This window comes from Schistocerca gregaria, chromosome 10 (assembly GCF_023897955.1).
Source record: "Schistocerca gregaria isolate iqSchGreg1 chromosome 10, iqSchGreg1.2, whole genome shotgun sequence".
In the NCBI taxonomy this organism is placed as follows: Eukaryota; Metazoa; Arthropoda; class Insecta; order Orthoptera; family Acrididae; genus Schistocerca; species Schistocerca gregaria.
Window position 1 is genome coordinate 203,385,314 of NC_064929.1, and position 20,287 is coordinate 203,405,600.

At 43.8% G+C, this 20,287-nt stretch overlaps 1 protein-coding gene across 1 annotated transcript in view; it reads left to right on the forward strand.

Annotated features, from left to right (window-relative positions):
• LOC126293647 (uncharacterized) overlaps nucleotides 1–20,287 on the forward strand; it is an 81,714-nt gene that overhangs the window by 20,528 nt on the left and 40,899 nt on the right. The gene's annotated exons all lie outside the window — the stretch shown is intronic.

The window sequence follows — 20,287 nt, forward strand, 5'->3', positions numbered from 1 at the left end:
CGCAAGAAATGCATGGTTGAATGTATAATCAGATTCTAGCCAAGCCTCTCCAGGCTGTGCTGTCGCAGTTGACCACGAACGGCAAACGCGTTAGATTCCCCTCCCGGTTGGGGATTTTCTCTGCCCGGGGACTGGGTGTTTGTGTTGTCCTCATCATTTCATCATCATTCGTGACAGCGGGTGGATTGCACTGCGTGAGAAATTCGACTGTGAAAAAAATTGTGACTTTGTACGGGCGTTGATGACCGCTCGCAGTTGAGCGGCCCACAAACGAAACATCATCATCATCATCATCAAGTGCAATGTCTTCAATACGTTGTAAGTTTCGATCGTACTCTCTGTAGTTGTCAGTGCATGAAACTGTATGAATGTGGAAGACAATTTTTTTCTGGTTGGACATGAATTCACGTGTGCTATGGTATTAATAACGGCAGATTGTTTGACACGTTCATACAGTTTCAGTTAACGTTATTACCATCATTTTTACAAATTTAAATTCTCTCCAACTTCTGTTGAATACTGTGACCATTGTTTGGAATTTTTTTTAAATTGGGCCAAGTAGTTAATAAATTAAAAATTTTACAAAATTGCGTCTTTGCTTGTCTGGATGTTCTGGAAACGGCCTGGACATGTTCTATTAGATTCACCAGACCAACAACAAAATAAATGGAAATCGTGCTTTAGTTTAACCTCGTACAGTTTTGCGATCGCTTCAAGCTAGCGAAGTTGCTAAATTTCAGGCAAAACCTTTTGTTAGTCGTAACTCCGTAACTAAAGATTTGCAGACCTATGTTTATATGGACTTTTTTCTTTATTTTTACTTGTAGAATAACAAATTAAAATTTTTGCATATCTTCGTGAATCACCCTGTATGTTATGAACTGTGCACCCGGTTATCGACGAGTTCGTTAACTGTATTCATATTTGTGTCTGTATCGTGTTGTGACGCCCATTTGCAACAGCGAGGTGTAAGTAACTCAAGACATATGTACCGAGCGAGGTGGCGCAGTGGTTAGCACACTGGACTCGCATTCGGGAGGACGACGGTTCAATCCCGTCTCCAGCCATCCTGATTTAGGTTTTCCGTGATTTCCCTAAATCGTTTCAGGCAAATGCCGTGATGGTTCCTTTGAAAGGGCACGGCCGATTTCCTTCCCAATGCTTTCCTACCCCCAGCTTGCGCTCCGTCTCTAATGACCTCGTTGTCGACGGGACCTTAAACACCAACCACCACCACCACCACCACAGACATATGTACCTCCCAGTTGTTTTACGCGAGTCCCACATGTTATGACTCTTCCGTTCCGCTTCGAAGTATTGACTCTTGAATTCCTGTGTTGTAACATGTTTGACACCCGTTTATTTGTTGTTTTCATTTCTGTGAAAGGCCTGTGCGGGAACTCGCCTGCTCTCTGTTCATCACATTTACGAGGGTGAGTCAAATGCAAACCTTAAATTTTTCTTAAATATTATTTATTGTGCCGAAGTGGTACAAAGCTGTATCACTTCTTAACGTAATCTTCCCCACGCTCAATGCAAGTCCGCCAGTGCTTACAAAGCTCATAAATTCCTTTAGAAAAAAATTCCTTTGGCAGTCCGCGCAACCACTGACCCGCCGCGTGGCGTACCTCTTCATCAGAACGGAACTTCTTTCATCCCGCTGCGTCTTTTAGTGGTCCAAACATATGGAAATCACTCGGGGAAAGGTCTGGTGAGTACGGTGGAAGACACTCAAAATGCAGGTCTGTGATTGTTGCAACTGTAGTACTGGCAGTGTGGGGCCTTGCATTGTCATGTTGCAAAAGGACACCTGCTGACAGCAATCCACGTCGCTTTGATTTGATTGCAGGCCGCAGATGATTTTTTAGGAGATCTGTGTATGATGCACTGGTGACAGTGGTCCCTTCAGGCATGTAATGCTCCAAAATGACGCCTTTTCCGTCCCAGAAGAGAGCATAACCTTCCCTGCTGATGGTTCTGTGCGAAACTTCTTTGGTTTTGGTGATGAGGAATGGCGCCATTCCTCGCTCACTCTCTTCGTTTCCGGTTCGTCGAAGTGAACCCAGGTTTCGTCCCCAGTAACGATTCTAGCAAGGAAGTCATCACCTTCTCGTTTAAAGCGCCGAAGAAGTTCTTCACAAGCATCAACACGTCGTTCTCTCATTTCAGGAGTCAGCTGCCGTGGCACCCATCTTGCAGATACTTTGTGAAACTGGAGCACATCATGTACAGTGTGGTGTGCTGACCCATGAGTAATCTGTAAACATGGTGCAATGTCGTTCAGTGTCACTCGGTCGTTTTCCTTCACTATGGCTTCAACTGCTGCAATGTTCTGTGGAGTCACAACTCGATGTGCCTGACCTGGACGAGGAGCATCTTCCACTGAAGTCACACCATTTGCGAACTTCCTACTCTATTCGCAGACTTGCTGCTGTGACAAACATGCATCACCGTACTGAACCTCCATTCGTCGACGAATTTCAGTAGGTTTCACACCTTAACTACGCAAAAACCGAATAATGGAACGCTGTTCTTCCCTGGTGCAAGTCGCAAGTTTGGCAGCCATCTTTATACTGATACTGCTACGGCATGTGTGCATCTGCACTACGCTGCCATCTACAGGCCATTCTGCACGCTGTTTGTAGCACGCTTACCAACTTACAGGATAACGGCGCAAAATTTCGATTTGTTACTACAAATTTAAGGTTTTCATTTGACTCACCCTCGTACTTGCGACAGGAATATATTCTTATCTCAAGACTCATATTCTACAACGAATGTATAGAACCAGAATTGCCATGACTACAGAAGGAGAAGAGGCACTTCAATGACCGGACAGAAAGTTCATAATTTTGTAGGAAAAAAGAATGGGCACCAAGAGATGTGAAGACGGATCTACCGCTTTGCAATCCAACGCCGTGGCCACAAAACCACGACGGCATTATTCTTTTAAAGCACTCAATGTTGCAACTCTTGAGCTTAGGCCGTTCATTGTTCTAATTTGCTTTTTCTTTCAGAGTCCAGTACACCTTCTTCCTGTTTTCATGCTTGATCTGTGTTCAGTTTTTGATGGGGTGTCCACTGGGCCATCTTACCGCTAAATTTGAGGGTTGTGTGATGGGGAGTTTCCCTTGTTAGCCACAACCGAGCGAGGTGGCTCAGGGGTTAAAACACTGGATTCGGATCCGGCCGGACGACGGCTCCAACCCGCGTCCGACCCTCCAGATTTAGGTTTTCCGTGATTTCCCAGAATCCCTTCTGGCAAATGCCGGGATGGCTCCTTTGAAAAGTGACAGCTGACTTCCTGGCCCGTCCTTTCCCAATGCGATGGCCGCGATGACCTTGCTGTTCGGTCCCTTTCCCCAAATGAACCAACCGGCCAACCTACAGAGCCGAAGGGCAGCCGCCTCGGCGCTCGTCCGACCGTCGACCCAGTTGCAGGCGGGCCGCTCGTGCTGATCGCACCGGTGAACACTTTGAGGCCGGTCTGTTTGCTCCGGCGCTAATCAAACAATTCGCGAGTAAAGCTGCCGACAGATGCGTACAGATGCGGCGCTGAGTACAGCGTTCGTCCCGGCGGAGAGATAAAAGGCGGGGCCGACCTACGCGCAGGGATCGAGCAACACCAGTCAGACTCCGTACTCAGTAACCAGGAAGCGGTCCGTCCTGGAGCCGAGGTCGTGACGAACCGTCACCCACGCCCATCTCATCGACCCGTGCGAGCCCACCGCACGAAATATTGAGAACCTCGTGAACCTGCAACAGTGGTAATAGACGACAGAGGATAGAGAAACAATTAAAATCCTTCAAAAGAAGAAAGGCCGCTGGACCTGATGGGATATCATTTCGATTGTACACAGAGTACGCGAAGGAACTTGACCAGCTTCTCGCAGCGATGTAGCGTTGGCCTCTAGGAGAGCGTAGCGTTCCAAAAGATTGGAAAAGGGCTCAGGTCATCCCCATTTTCAAGAAGAGACGTCGACAGATGTGCAGAACTATAGACATATATCTCTAACGTCGATCAGTTGTAGAATTTTGGAACACGATTTATGTCCGAGTATAATGAGTTTTCTGGAGACTAGAAATCTACTCTGTGGGAATCAGCATGGGTTCCGAAAAAGACGATCGTGTGAGACCCAACTCGTGCTATTCGTCCACGAGACTCAGAGGGCCATAGACACGGGTTCCCAGGTAGATACCGTGTTTCTTGGCTTCCACAAGGCGTTCGATACAGTTCCCCACAGTCGTTTAATGAACAAACTAATAGCATATGGACTATCAGACCAATTGTGTAATTCGATTGAAGAGTTCCTAGATAACAGAACGCAGCATGTCATTCCCAACGGAGAGAAGTCTTCCGAAGTAAGAGTGATTTCATGTGTGCCACAGGGGATTGTGGTAGGACCGTTGCTATTCACAATATACATAAATGACCTTGTGGATTACATCGGAAGTTCACTGATGCTTTTTGCGGATGATGCTGTGGTATATCGAGCGTTGTAACAATGGAAAATTGTACTGAAATGCAGGAGGATCTGCAGCGAATTGACGCATGGTGCAGGGAATGACTATTGGATCGCAATGTAGACAAGTGTAATGTGCTGCGAATACATAGAAAGAAAGAACCCCTATCATTTAGCTACATTATAGCAGGTCAGCAACTGGAAGCTATTAATTCCATATCCGAGCCAGATAGGGTTGATAGAAGAGATAGAGAAGATCCAACGGAGAGCAGCGCGCTTCGTTACAGGATCATTTAGTAACCGCAAAAGCGTTACGGAGATGACTGATAAACTCCAGTGGAAGGCTCTGCAGGAGAGACGCTCAGTAGCTCGGTACGGGCTTTTGTTCAGGTTTCGAGAACATACCTTCACCGAAGAGTCAAGCAGTATATTGCTCCCTCCTACGTAGATCTGGCGAAGAGACCATGAGGATAAAATCAGAGAGATTAGAGCCCACACAGAGGCATACCGACAATCCTTCTTTCCACGAGCAATACGAGACTGGAATAGAAGGGAGAACCGATAGAGGTACTCAAGGTACCCTCCGCCACACACCGTCAGGTGGCTTGCGGAGTATGGATATAGATGTAGATGTAGAAATGCTGTTTTTTTTTCCGTCCTGGCCTTCTGTTCGCAGCCACCGGTCATTTAACATACTCCAATGGTCACCGTAAGGTGCGAGGCGGAGGGTACCTTGTACCACTACTATTCATTTCCTTTCCCGTTCCACTCTGTTTCATTCCCACGAAACGCTGTTTTTTTTTCGGCCGGGCCTCCGGTGATAGTAGCCACCGGCGATATGAAAGCGTTTCTGCAGACGTTTATCGAGGACGTTGCAAATGGGATTTTCCGCTTCAGCATTTGGTCCGCCCGCATCTTATCAACAACGCGAGGCTGCTGTCTAGCAATTTCACGAGCTACAAATCTTGCCTCAAATTGCACCACCATGTCATACACAGGACTTGCGAATGAACGCGGATATTATTTCTGTCAATGAAATAAACGATTGTGGAGCACGTGGCTATAATATAGTTGTCTACAATACGAATTACAGGTGACTTGGTAAGGCCACATACACCATTATGAATATTTAATTCGTGCATTAGAGATGATGATGTTTGGTTTGTGGGGTGCTCAACTGCGCGGTCATCAGCACCCATACAAAATTCCAATTTTTACAACTCCAATTTTTATACAATCCAATCTAGCCACCGTCACGAATGATGATGATGATGATGATAATGATGATGATGATGAAGAAGAAGAAGTTGATGAAAACACAAACGCCCAGTTCCCGGATAGACAAAATCCCCCACCTGGCCGGGAATCGAACCCAAGATCCCGTGATCCAGAGGCAGCCACTTGACCACAAACTTCAGACGTGCAAAGATATGGAGTGGCATTTTCTTGTTCTTACTTTCGGAAGGAACTCTATATTGCCGTGATGCATTTCGTTCCAGAAGTTTGGCAGATACCTACAAGTGCGTCTACACTACTGGCCATTAAAATTGCTACACCACGAAGATGACGTGCTACAGGCGCGAAACTTTAGCGACAGGAAGAAGATGCTGGGATACGCAAATGATTAGCTTTTCAGAGCATTCACACGAGGTTGGCGCCGGTGGCGACACCTACAACGTGCTGTCATGAGGAAAGTTCCCAACCGATTTCTCATACGCAAACAGCAGTTGACCGGCGTTGCCTGGTGAAACGTTGTTGTGATGCCTCGTGTAAGGAGGAGAAATGCGTGCCATCACGTTTCCGACTTTGATAAAGGTCGGATTGTAGCCTATCGCGATTGTGGTTTATCGTATCGCTACATAGCTGCTCGCGTTGGTCGGGATCCAATGACTGCTAGCAGAATATGGAATCGGTGGGTTCACGGGGGTAATACGGAACGCCGTGCTGGATCCCAACGGCCTCGTATCACTAGCAGTCGAGATGACAGGCATCTTATCCGCATGGCTAGAATGGATCGTGCAGCCACGTATCGATTCCTGAGTCAACAGATGGGGCCGTTTGCAAGACAACAACCATCTGCACGAACAGTTCGACGACGTTAGCAGCAGCACGGACTATAAGTTGGGAGACCACGGCTTGCGGTTACCCTTGACGCTGCATCACAGGCAGGAGCGCCTGCGATAGTGTACCCAAGGACGAACCTGGGTGCACGAATGGCAAAACGTCATTTTTTCGGATGAATCCAGGTTCTAATTACAGCATCATAATGGTTGCATCCTTGTTTGGCGACAACGCGGTGAACGCACATTGGAAGCGTGTATTCGTCATCGCCATACTGGCATATCACCTGGCGTGATGGTATGGCGTGCCATTGGTTACACGCCTCGGTCACATGTTGTTCGCATTGACGGCACTTTGAACAGTGGATGTTACATCGCAGATGTTTACGACCCGTGGCTCTACCCTTCATTCGATCCCTGTGAAACCCTACATTTCAGCAGGATAATGTACGACCGCATGTTGCAGGTCCTGTACGGGCGTTTCTGGATACAGAAAATGTTCGACTGCTGCCCTGGCCAGCACATTCTCGAGACAACGCCATCCAAGGTCTGTTTGACTCAATGCCCAGGCGTATCAAGGCCGTTATTACGGCCAGAGGTGGTTGTTCTGGGTACTGATTTCTCAGGATCTATGCACCCAAATTGCGGGAAAATGTAATCACATGTCAGTTCTAGTACAATATATTTGTCCAATGAATACCCGTTTATCATCGGCATTTCTTCTTGGTGTAGCAATTTTAATGGCCAGTAGTGTACATCTCACACGATCGGATGGATTCCGGTGATAAGACTTACTGCAGTGGGCAAAAATATGGAAACTCGGCTACAAATGCAGGCTTAAAGAGAAATGCCTACAGGTTGAGCAGTCGCCTTTAATCACGAATTTCGCACCTGTTCAAAGTCATCAGTACGTTCCAATTGTGAGTCGTGGTCAGAATGATGATTCTGTGTGGTTGCGAGTGCATTATGTCGCTACTAAGTGAATCAGACCGTCGGCGAATTGTCGGCTCTCGTATCGCGGATGCTTGCGTAACCGAGGAAGCTGAAGTGTTTTGTGTTTCAAGAGGTACCGTATCGAAGACGGGTACCGCATACAGGGAAAGCGGAAAAGCAGCATCCGCAAAGTCACAACGCCTGTGTTGAGTCATCGTGACGAACGGTGTCACAGATGGTTCGTTCGCGAACTGACGGTTACAAAGGAACGGTTCACCAAGACGAACGGAACGAGCGAGGAACGCTTTCTAAGGAACTGTCTTTCATCACTTCCGTCGCGGCTTTCTACTTCTAGTTCCCGGGATGGGAAACGGTCGGTCTCGTTCCCGAACGGCACGTCGGCCTGTTTCGTTCCAGCCTCGGTCCCGTTCCCGTCTGTCTCGGTTTCGCTCGGCTGAACTCGTCCGTCTTCGCTTGGCCACTCGTCGCATTTCCACTGCCGATTGCTCATAGTCCAGTATCGAGTTGTTGTTCGTTTCGTTCGCTTCACACGCCCATTCTAGATCTGTTTCAAACCTTTTTTAACTGAACTTCTAGTTATTTTCGTATTCTATTCAGCGTCCACTACCGGTAATTAAAATGTATTTTATTGTTACGTAAATTACATAAAACTTACGTGGTATGTAATACGTACATCTTTTTAGGCAACAAAATGGCATATCAGCTTGCTTCACTATTTCGATAAACAGCAGAAGAAATACTTGTAAAAAGGCAAGTTTTTTTGTTATTACACATGCAAAGGAAGTCGGCACGGCACACACGAGTAGCCATTTTCCGTCTTTTTTTGATCCATGGTACAACAGCATGTTCATTGTTACGGAAGGAGGGCCGACTTACAAGCGAATGAAGCCGGTGATTCGTAATCGAGTGTCTGGTATCACATTTTCTAGAGAGAATACGGTAACTTCTACAATATTATTTAGTGGTACAGGGTGGCGATATAAAGTCGGTCCCGAGTACTAGACTGCTCATTGCCGCTTACCAATCGCCATCTATTGTGTCTAAGTTGTTTATTTGTTACTTCTTCACTGGCTAATTATTATATCTTTATCTATTCTGTTCGTAGCGGTCAACAAATCGTGCGTAACTGGCGAGCAGTCTTCAGTCGGGGCCTGTTTTTCGTGCGCCACGCTATATTATTTCACTGCGATCAGCAACACAACGCTACAATTGGCTAAACGAGATGTTCTGCAGAATCACAGAAATTAAAAGTGTGAGAGAAATCTGTCATATATAAAAACTCTGTACTTTGGGGGGGGGGGGGGGGGGGCAGAGTCAAGTGCCCCCTTTTCGCGCCTCCCATCTTTAGCCACCTATGCTACTAATTTTCAGTTTTTCATAAGAACCATATACAGAGCACGGCGAACGGTGAACGAGTAAAAATGAATGGTTTCCAAAACAGAGCGATCTCCAGTGAGCTAGTTACCAAGGATGAACGACTTTGCCCACCTCTAGAACGGTCATTGGAGAGGATTGTGAGGAAAAATACGAGGGTGCCAGCTGCAAAAGTCACTGCAGAAGTGGATGTCGCACTCGTGAACCCTGTCAGCTGCGAAACAACACGGAAGGAGCTCCACAAGCACGGAAGTGGAGTGCCAGCTGTAATTCCAAAACAAGGAACCGTGGGGCCGACACTATAAAACATGGACTACGAGGCATTGGGAGAATGTTTGGTCGGATGAGTCTCGTTTCACACAGATACCAGCTTAGCCTAGTTTTCAGGCCAAGAGTGAAACACAACGGGGCGTTGTGTGGCGATTTGGAGAGCCACATCGTAGTATTTCATGCGCCCTACCCGTTCTTGCCAAAAATTACGTGACCATTCCCGCTAATCGGGTTCATCTCATGGTACAGTGTTTGTTCCTCAATGGTTATCTTGTGTTCCAAGCATAGAGTAAATATCTCTGGAATCAGCATTCACATGCGCAGAACAGAGTTTGTCACGTGTTCTCGGGACGTGTGTTTGTCCGTATAGCGCCCTGTATATTTCGAATGTCACTACATCCTAGTACAGACGGATTCTTTCCGTACGTGTCATGGATTATTTATATATGTTGCGCAGACATTTTAACAGTATCCATTTGATTTTGGGAATAAAGCAGCAACGTAACTTTTAAGGGCAAGTGATATTGCATTCTGCTTCTTTGCGATAGGTGTCATAGTTCACGTGCACTCGATTTTTGGTAGTTTTCGGTATGATTCGGCACTTTATAGTATTAGGAGACTGGCGTACATTTTTGCAGAGACTGGCGTACATTTTGACAGTACGCTAGTACTTTTGCAAATGTCCGAAAAACACCGAATTTTCCACACATTAGCGATCATATCCCGGCTAATTCGTCCTTTTTTTTCTGCCATTTCTGCGTATTTATTTTCTCGTTTTTGCGACCTAAAGCACAATTTTTATTACTGGTGACACTATGAAGTATTTATTTAACGCATTTTACGTACTTGCTCCCAGTTTATTAAACAAATAGTAGACTGAGTAAGAAGGGAGGGAAAAGGCGATCGGAGAATAAATGTACTGTAAAGCAAGTACAGTTGGTCATATAACAGTCAACCCAAATAACACCATTATGGGAAGTGCAAAGTGACTCAAATGAAAGAGTTTGGGGACATGTTTACTAATATTTTACGCTTCTTAATCAAATGGTGAAGAAAATAAATTGAAGGCAAAATACACCAAAGAAGATGAATGTGTACTTTGATTAGCTACACTATTGTGTTTTTTATTTCATTTGTGCAGAAAATGTATTTAAGCTGAATGCAGAAATTGGTAGTAGGTGCTGTGGAAAATTAAAAATAGTTGGTATAGCATCTACCTTCCGCCACACACGTCGAAATTTTCTGTCTAAACATTCCTCTTCAAAGTGTTTTGAACATACTTTGAAATATTTTTTGAGGACAAAATTACTCCTCCTTATTTTCTGGAGCCACATCTTTACGCGTTGTTCATCCTTCGGGAAACTAAAATATAAATCACACATAATCATTCTCCATGTGCTAGACACACTTAAATGGTCTCCTACTGTAACTTTATAGTAAACAAAAAGGATTTATTATACGAAGACAATAACAGACTCCCACTCTATTGAATTTGTCTGTCTCCCTTCTTCCAAATCCATATACGTAATCGACAAGTCACTGATAAATGTATGGAGGATAGTATTTGCTGAAACAACTAACCATTCCCTTTCCTGTTCCACTAGCAAATTTACGAGAGGAAGCGATTGTTTGTAACCTTTTGTACGAGCCGTAATATCTGTTATATAGTGATAAAATCGTACAAAGTAGGTTTACAGAATCAAGCCTTAATTATAATGCATCTCGAAATTTTTAAACAAGGTACCCATGAAAATTTACTATCCCTTCTTTCACATATTTTTCTTTGCATCCGTAGCAACAACAGTAATTCATCATCGCTATTACACTATCAACAAACGGTGAAAACACAACAAAAACTCTTGACATTATAAACTTCAAACTCTGCGGAAAGCACAGACGCACAGCGAAGTCCTGAAAACACGTGCCAAACCTGGTTTAATGTTGACAGCATGCCCCGAACGCAATGCTGACTCCAGAGATATTTACTCGATGGTTCCAAGATGGCAGCGTCCCAGTTCACACAGCTAGCATCGTCCAGTACTGACTGCTTTGGTGAGCACGAGGATGAATTATGGCCTCTCCCCTGACCCCTCCAGTCACCAGATCGCGATATTACTGAGATTTTTTCGTCTACGTCTGCGTGAAAGCTACAGACCTCCATGATCGTTCCCTTAGCTAGGCACTGTTTTGCAGGAAGAATGGCATAGGACTCCCTGGTTGGGAAGGGAGTGAGACAAGGTTGTAGCCTCTCCCCGATGTTATTCAATCTGTATATTGAGCAAGCAGTAAAGGAAACAAAAGAAAAATTCGGAGTAGGTATTAAAATCCATGGAGAAGAAATAAAAACTTTGAGGACTCGGAAGAGTGTCTTGAAAGGAGGATATAAGATGAACATCAACAAAAGCAAAACGAGGAAAATTGAATGTAGTCGAATTAAGTCGGGTGATGCTGAGGGAATTAGATTAGGAAATGAGACACTTAAAGTAGTAAAGGAGTTTTGCTATTAGGGAAGCAAAATAACTGATGATGGTCGAAGTAGAGAAGATATAAAACGTAGACTGGCAATGGCAAGGAAAGCGTTTCTGAAGAAGAGAAATTTGTTAACATCGAGTATAGATTTAAGTATCAGGAAGCTGTTTCTGAAAGTATTTGTGTGGAGTGTAGCCATGTATGGAAGTGAAACATGGACAATAAATAGTTTGGACAAGAAGAGAATGGGAGCTTTCGAAATGTGGTGCTACAGAAGAATGCTGAAGATTAGATAGGTAAATCACATAACTAATGAGGAGGTATTGCATAGATTTGGGGAGAAGAAGAGTTTAATTTTTGACAGCGATATCTCGATTTCGCCTGTTTCCATCACTGGCGGCGGGGTATGTCTACTGCGCTAGAGGGCAGTTACGGCACCTTCTCGCGCACGCGTTGTGGGTCTTCTGCGGCCTATATAGGGGCCGCCGCTTGCGCTGGCCATCATTAGTATTACACTAGACAAATCAAACACAGTTCATATACCCGGGGAAATCCCCAAACCATTACAGACAAACAAAGCCAATCCTAACCAAAAGGTGCCATCTCGAAAGTCAAGGCATCAATCGGTTGCCGGTACTTCAATAACAAAAAGGGGGAGAAAACCCCAAACATATCAGGTTGGGAAGTCAGTTCCGGCGAGATCGTGCACCAGCACTCTCATCTGAAGATGGCGGCTAGTTGGACCGCGGAAATATTGTGTCATGAAGACGTTATGATCCGGCTGCATACCCGAGAAGAATATTATCAACTGCTGAGACTACTGTCAGACTTGGTGGAGACATTTTTGAATATTTGTTGTGAATGTATTGGGACACTGATGTACACTGTACAACTTCCACAACACTGAGCTTTGTTTTTTCCGGTTTAACATGAATGCACGTGTGCTATGGTATTAATAAAACAGATTATCTGACACATTCATACAGATTCAGTTATCGTGATTACCATCATTTTTCCATAATTAAATTGTCTATAACTTCTGTTGAAAATTTGTGCAATTGTCTGGAATTTAAAAAAAACAAATTGAGCCAAAAATTTTCCTAAATTACGTCTCCGCTTCTCTGAATGTTCTGGAAAGCTACTGCGGATACACTTCTGGGACATGTTTTATTAGATTCACCAGACCAACAACAACAAAATAATTGGAAATCGTGCTTTACTTTGGCCTCGTACACTTTTGCGATGGCTTCATATTAGCGAAGTTGCTAAATTTGAGGCAATATCTTTTACTAGCCGTAGCTCCGTAACTAAACATTTGCGGACCTATGTTAATATGAACTTTTTTCGTTAGTTTTAACTGTAGAATAACATAATGAAATATTTGCATATCTTTGTGAATCACTTTGTATATGTCCACCCCCTGTACTTTAGGAACCTTCCATTGGAAATTTCTATGACCCGCCCGTGCTGACTAACAGATCCCTAACCAACTGCGCGTGAATACAGTGGATGCGATCCGAAAGAACCGAGGGTTCTACTACAGCATGGCTTGCCCTTTCGAGTGGGGAACGAAAGTATCCAAAAGAAGGAAAAGAAGTCAATTTAGATGAGTTGTCGAAACATTTGGTAAAAGCACACTTTCAAACTTGGTGGGAAGTCAGTAGTATATTTTCCGCGATTTGTTAACCTGGAAACAGCATTTCGTCCATTGCATAATTCTTGAAATTTCAAGAAGTCACTGTCTGCGAGTGCTACACTCATCCTGTTGGTTCGTGGTCATAATCTTATCGGATTTTTCAGCGCTGCTCCTGTTGTTCGGCGTTCTCGACGTTTCGTAAGAATGTTTTCGCGCTATCGTCGGTAGCTGCCTTAAGTTGCACGTGATAAAAAATCACGCCAAAGAAGTCTGCTCTCCACTCACCGGGATTTTTTTCCTTTTTTGCGTCCGATTCGAAGGACAGTACTCGTGGCAAGTTGATAGTGAGAAATGCGTCTTCTACTACAAAATGTTCAGCTTACAGTACACCCGCAAGATAAAATTAGATTCAGTTGTTCTGACAGAGTAAATGATAGCGCAAGAGACTGCTCAGCCTTTGGCTCGTATTCAATCCTTACTACATTCCTATGTCCAGTTTTTGTATCGTTCTCTTGCGTGGTTTTAGGAAACCAAACGAAGAACACATTTGGCAACACCGTCTCTGGCGGGCCACTTGAATCATCCCTCGCAACGGTCTGATTGGCTAACTTCAATGCTAATTAACTCATATCCAAGTTTTTCCTAAAATTGTTGTATTTTCAGTACAGCCTGCCACACTTAAAGCCAACGACCTTGCTCCAGTGGTAACACCGAAGTTAAGCGCTCTCGGGCTGGGCTAGCACTTGGATGGGTGACCATTCGGTCTGTCGGGCGCTGTTAACAAGCGGAGTGCAGTCAGCTCTTGTAAGGCAAACTGAGGAGCTACTTGACTGAGAAGTAGCGGCTCCGGCCTCGGAAACTGACATACGGCTGACCGCACGCCCGTCCATATCCGCATGCTGTGACGCCTGTGGGCTGAGGATGACACGGCGGCTGGTCGGTACCGTTGGGCCTTCATGGCCTGTACGGGCAGAGTTTACTTTTACCATACTTAAAAGCTTTTCAGACAATTCTCGCACAGAAAAAAACTACCAATGTTCTAATAATATAGTTTTATGTTTTTTTGGGTTACTGTCTGGCAAGAGACAAAGGGTTCATACAATACTGGCCCTGATGGAAAGGCTCAGACCGTAAACCAATTCCAAAGTATTTCTATGTCTAACTGTGAGCCTTCTTTATTGTTAGGCCTACTGCAAACGAATCCTTGCTTCGCTGTAATTGAATGGTTAAATCGTTTGGAATCATTGGCATACGGGATATCGGAAAGATTTCTTCAGCTCCTGGCTTGAATGACATTTTTTGTATAGTTTTTGTCCGTGAACAGGTAGCATTATAAATGTTTCGGACGATTCAGATTGTAAAGTATTATCCTATTCATAAGACGAAAAGCCATAAACACAACGTTTCTAATATACTGGTTTTCTGTTAAAGCCGACTGTGAGGAAGAAAACAGCACATATGTTGTGTGTACAACAATGTGCTGTTTTCTTCTTCATACACACACACACACACACACACACACACACACACACACACACACACACACACACACACACACGACGGCCAGCTCCTGCATCTCCATCTGGAATGCTGGAGATCCTGGAGCTTTGTTTGCTTGTGTGTATGAATATACATATTGTTTACAGATGTTTGTTTTTGTGGAAATCCACTTTTCGCTTTGTTATGTAAACAGATGTGGTATTGTGTGCCGTATCATGTAATAAGCATCTGTGAGCAATATGTGTATGGACAGGGCGCTGTGTGTGTTTAAATATTTTAGTGATGACAGACATTTATAATGTGCCTAGTTTTACCCAATTGATATCTTGTGCATGAGGTTCAGAGTAAAATGAACATACCTTACTAAAGAAAAAAAAAATAAGACCTGAAGTTGGCAGCTAAGACTGTTGAAATCGGTTGTCTCAAATTAAAAATATTTTGTACAGACTTGGCTTTTGAATGGTTTTTAACAATTAAAACAGATCATCCTTCTATAGTCTCACAGTGAGAAAATTCAATTCCCCTGTTAACCATATTGGTTTTGTACAATGTATTAGGGTTGGTAATGTGTTTGAGGTGTTTCATATGTTTGTCCGTCCCCTGAACTCCCATTACCAAACTGGCAGCTTTTTGTTCCCGCAAGTTGTCTTACACACTCATTCCTCCTTATAGGGAAGCCGTGCCATGTTTTTCTCCAAACTCTATTTAGTACTTCGTCACTAATTATCAGATTACTTACCTAGTTTTCAGTATTCTTCTATTGCACCGCACCACATTTAAAATGCTTCTATCCTCTCCCAAAATAAGTAGAAGTTCAGTCTTTACTACCCTCTCAGATGTAGATTTAATAGGTAGAAGTTTAAATTTACCGAGTTTTTAAGAGGTGTCCTTTGTTGTCTGTAGCCATATGGGGAGAAGGCAGACGCCTGGAATGTAGAAGAAAGCTACTTATCAGATCCACCTGTGTGCGAACAGCCTTCAGTTTTGAGACGTCTGTCCACAAACACAGATAGCAGTGGACACCTGCAACAGATACGTTTTTCCTTGAAAAGTACACTACGTAACATCGAGAGTTACAATGGTTGAAAATACATCCGAACAAACCTAAGCTTTCCAGAATTAATACTCACTCAACAGCGAAGTGTGCGCTGATTTGAAACTTCCTGCCATATGTTAGCTATGTGCCAGACAGAGATACGAACCTAGCGCCTTTGCCTGTTCGCTGTCTGAATTAATGCTTCCCAGGAGTCTTACATGTTGTATTGTGTGTGAACCGGGGACCTAGAAACGCCGGAGAGGCTTCGTCACCGCCGCAGCCGCAGTGGTCCACAACCCCACGACGACTACCGCAGTCCACTTCACTCCTCCACCGCCCCACACCGAACACGGGGTTATTGTGCGGTTCGGCCCCCTGTCGACCCTCCAGGAAACGTCTCACACCAGACGAGTGTAACCCCTATGTTTGCCTGGTTGAGTAATGGTGGCGTACGCGTACGTGGAGAACTTGTTTGCGCAGCAATCGCCGACATAGAGTAACTGAGGCGGAATAAGGGGAACCAGCCCGCATTCGCCGAGGCAGATGGAAAACCGCCTAAAAACCATCTACCGACTGGCCGGCTAACCGGACCTCGACACAAGTCCGCCGGGCGGACCGCACGGCTAACCGGGCGGGCGTCTTACACATTCTCCTGCATAGTACACTGTTGACGATACAACTAATATGCGTGTACGAGGGACGTTTAATAAATGATGCAACACGTTATTTTTTCTAAGAGCAGATTGGCTTTATTTGGGATTCCAACGCGCTATATTATTCCCCTCTCTTTTGGCTACGAAGCCCTTTTTTCAGCATAACCTCCGATCAATGCATCGGCCTTCCACAAGCTTACTGGGAAGACCTGTATAACCGCATGGTAGAAGTCTACTGGTTGATGTTGAAGCCAGCGTCTTGCTGCATCAATAACCTCCCCTATCATCCACGTACTGCTTCTGCGGAGTCCATCCTTCATTGACCCAAACAGTTGTTGCTGTTGTGGTCTTGGTCCTAAGACTCGTTTGATGCATCTCTCCATACTACTCTACCCTGTGCAAGCCTCTTCATCTCCCAGTACCTACTGCAACCTACATCCTTCTGAATCTGCTTAGTGTATTCATCTCTTGGTCTCCCTCTACGATTTTTACCCTCCGCGCTGCCCTCCAATGCTAAATTTGTGATCCCTTGATGCCTCAGAACATGCCCTATCAACCGGTCCCTTCTTCTTGTCAAGTTGTGCCACAATCTCCTCTTCTCCCCTATTATATTCAATACCTCCTCATTAGTTACGTGATCTACCGATCTAATCTTTAGCATTCTTCTGTAGCACCACATTTCGAAACAGAGGGAAGTTGAAAAGTGCGAGATCCTGGTTGTAGGATCGATGAGGAAGAACAGTGCAGCGAGGTGTTCAATTGTGATCCGTCAATCTCCTCCAATGAGGGTGTCCGCACGTTCCAACATTGCAGGAGTCACAACTGTTTGAGACCGGCCGGCAAGCGGGAGATCGATCAGGGTTGCTCGACCTTGTTGCCATGACGACGGAGGCCTCGCCCAATGACTCACCGTGCTTTTGTTAACTGCCAGGTCTCCGTAGACTTTTATTTATTTACGCGTCAAGTTCCGTAGGACCGAATTCAGGCGCAAATCTTGAAGGTCGTGGAACATGTCAGCACACGAAATTAATAACAGATAAAAATAATATGTTTATGAACCCGAAAAAAGTCAGTCCTTAAGTTTAAGTAGACGCAATCAACAATACAACAAGAATCAACTTAATGTTACAAGCAACTCCTCGACAGAATAGAGTTTCGTTTTGAAAGCCCGTGGATTATTGCTAAGATTTTTGAATTCGAGTGGTAGCTTATTGAAAACGGAAGCAGCATTACACTACACATCTTTCTGAACAAGACTTACGGAAGTCCGAATGCAGGTTTGATTTCTGCCGCGTATTAACTGAGTGAAAGCTGCTTATTCTTGGAAATAAGCTAATATTGTTAACAAGAAATGATAGTAAGGAATATATATACCGAGAGCCCAACGTCAAAAAACCCACACTCGTGAACAGGGGTAGACAGGAGGTTCGTGGACTTGGACCACTTATTGCCCCAAACGCCCGTTTCTAAAATATCGTTTTACAATGGCAAGAGTTACCCCAAAACTTTATACCATACGACATAAGCGAATGAAAATAAGCAAAGTATACTAACTTTCGCGTCGAACGATCTCTCACTTCAGATACCGTTCGAATAGTCAAAATGGCAGCATTAAGTCTATGAACAAGATCCTGAACGTGGGCTTTCTACGACCGTTTACTGTCTATCTGAACACCTAGAAATTTGTTCAGTTTCACTAATCAAATGCCCGTTCTGTGAAATTAAAACGTCAGTTTTTGTTGAATAGTGTGTTAGAAACTGTAAAAACTGAGCCTTACTGTGGTTTAGCGTTATTTTCTACAAGCCAATAAATAAGTCAAATCTAAAGGCCATAAATTCAACACCTACGTATTTCAGCTACGAACAACTCAAATTAGAAGGAACACACAGAAAATGTTGTGGGAAAGGCCAACCAAAGACTGCGTTTTATTGGCAGGATACATTGGAAATGTTATAGATCTAATAAGGAGAATGCCTACACTACGCTTGCCTGTCCTGTTTTAGAATACTGCTGCGTGGTGTGGGATCCTTACGAGATAGGACTGACGCAGTTCAAAGAAGAACAGCACGTTTTGTATTATTGCGAAAAAGGGAGGCAAGTGTCACTGAAATGATACAGGATTTGGGACGGACGTTATTAAAACAAAAACTTTTTCGTTGCGGAGGAATCTTCTCAAAAAATTCCAGTCACCAGCTTTCTTCTCCGGATGCGAAAATATTTTTTTGACGCCGACCTATATAAGGAGAAACGACCACCATCAAAAATAAGGGAAACGAGAGCTCGTACGGAAAGATAGAGGTGTCCGTTCTTTCAGCGCGTTATAGGAATAATAGGGAATTGTGAAGGCGGTTCGATGAACCCTCTGCCAGGCGCTTAAATGTGGTTTGCAGAATGTCCCTGTAGATGAAGGCGTAAATGCAGAAAAAATAAAACTGAAAAGAGGACTGGACATTTATATGGAATGCATCGCTGACCAGTAGGTGTCACGATAGGCAGATTCCAAAGGAGAAAAGAATGCCAGGAAGACGGATAAGAGCAAATAAAAAAGGCTATACGGTGATGAGAATGATGTGGCAAAGTATTAGAAATTGTATATTAGAAATTAGATTATAGGCGAAACAAGCAGATTCCACACGAAAAAAGAATGCTAAGAAGAAAAATAAGAGCAAATAAAAAATCAATACGATGATGAGAATTATATGGCAAAATATTAGAAATAAAGAAAATTACATTTAAACCAATTAACTGAATGAAATTGATTGGGATTAGAAAAATGGAAGATTTCGCTGCATTTTAAGAGTTCCGAACCTTCGACTTTCTACTCGTTAGGCTTATACGCTAACCACTACACTATGCCGTGACGCTTCAAAAGCGTTTAGTATTTTCGACTCTGGTGTCCCTGTCACAATGATTAGTTGACAGGCTTCAGAAATTCGGTTTCACGCAATGCTGTGCAAAGCTTATTTAATGTAAGCCATGATTATAATAATTGTACAAATGACTCTGAATGACGTCGTGTGCGGAACGATCTAGTTGCGTGTGATTATTGCTAAGTATTTCGTTAGCATCGTTGTGCGTTTGGGGGGGAGGGGAGGGTAGTTGTGCGTAGTTTTTGGTGTGGTTATCAAGTGTAAATAAATTTCTATATATAAAAGTCACTGTTCCGACTGACTGACTCATCACCGCCCAGCCCAAGCAGCTAAGGATAGGAACTTGAAATTTGGAGGAGGCGTAGATCTAATACTGTAGGCGTCGTTTAGGGAGAGATTTTTCGAATTTCCACCGCTAAGGGAGCGAAATAGGAGATAAGGTTTTTCTAAAAAAATGTCGTTATTGAGACAATTTTGATGCTTGACCTACGAAAATTGGTATTTGGTTTCTAAGTCAGTAATAAAGAAACGTATTTCAGCATTTTTGGAAACATAACCCTATGGGTATTAAATAGTGAGAGACTTTTTGGAAAATATATCATTATTGAAGAACTGTTAAAGTATTTTGAGAGCTACGTCTATGAACACTGATATTTGACTTCTCGGTTGCAAATAAAAAAAGTTTAGTGTTTTTGGAAACTGAACCTCTTGAACCTCTAAGTGGGTGAAATAGGGTATGAGATTTTTGTTATAAAACTCTTTTATAACTTAACAATTTTTAAAGATAATCCATTACAATTTAAACTTGGCATCTCTGCTAGAAATAAAGAAATGCGTGTTTTTGGAAATTCAACCCCTATGAGGATGAATGGGGGAGGGAGGGGGGGGGATGAAAATTTTTATGGAAATATTTCGTTGTGCGAGCATTTTTAAAGTTAAAACTACAAAAAATTGTATTTGGCTTCTCTGACAGAAGTAAAACATACTCTTGTAGCTGTTTT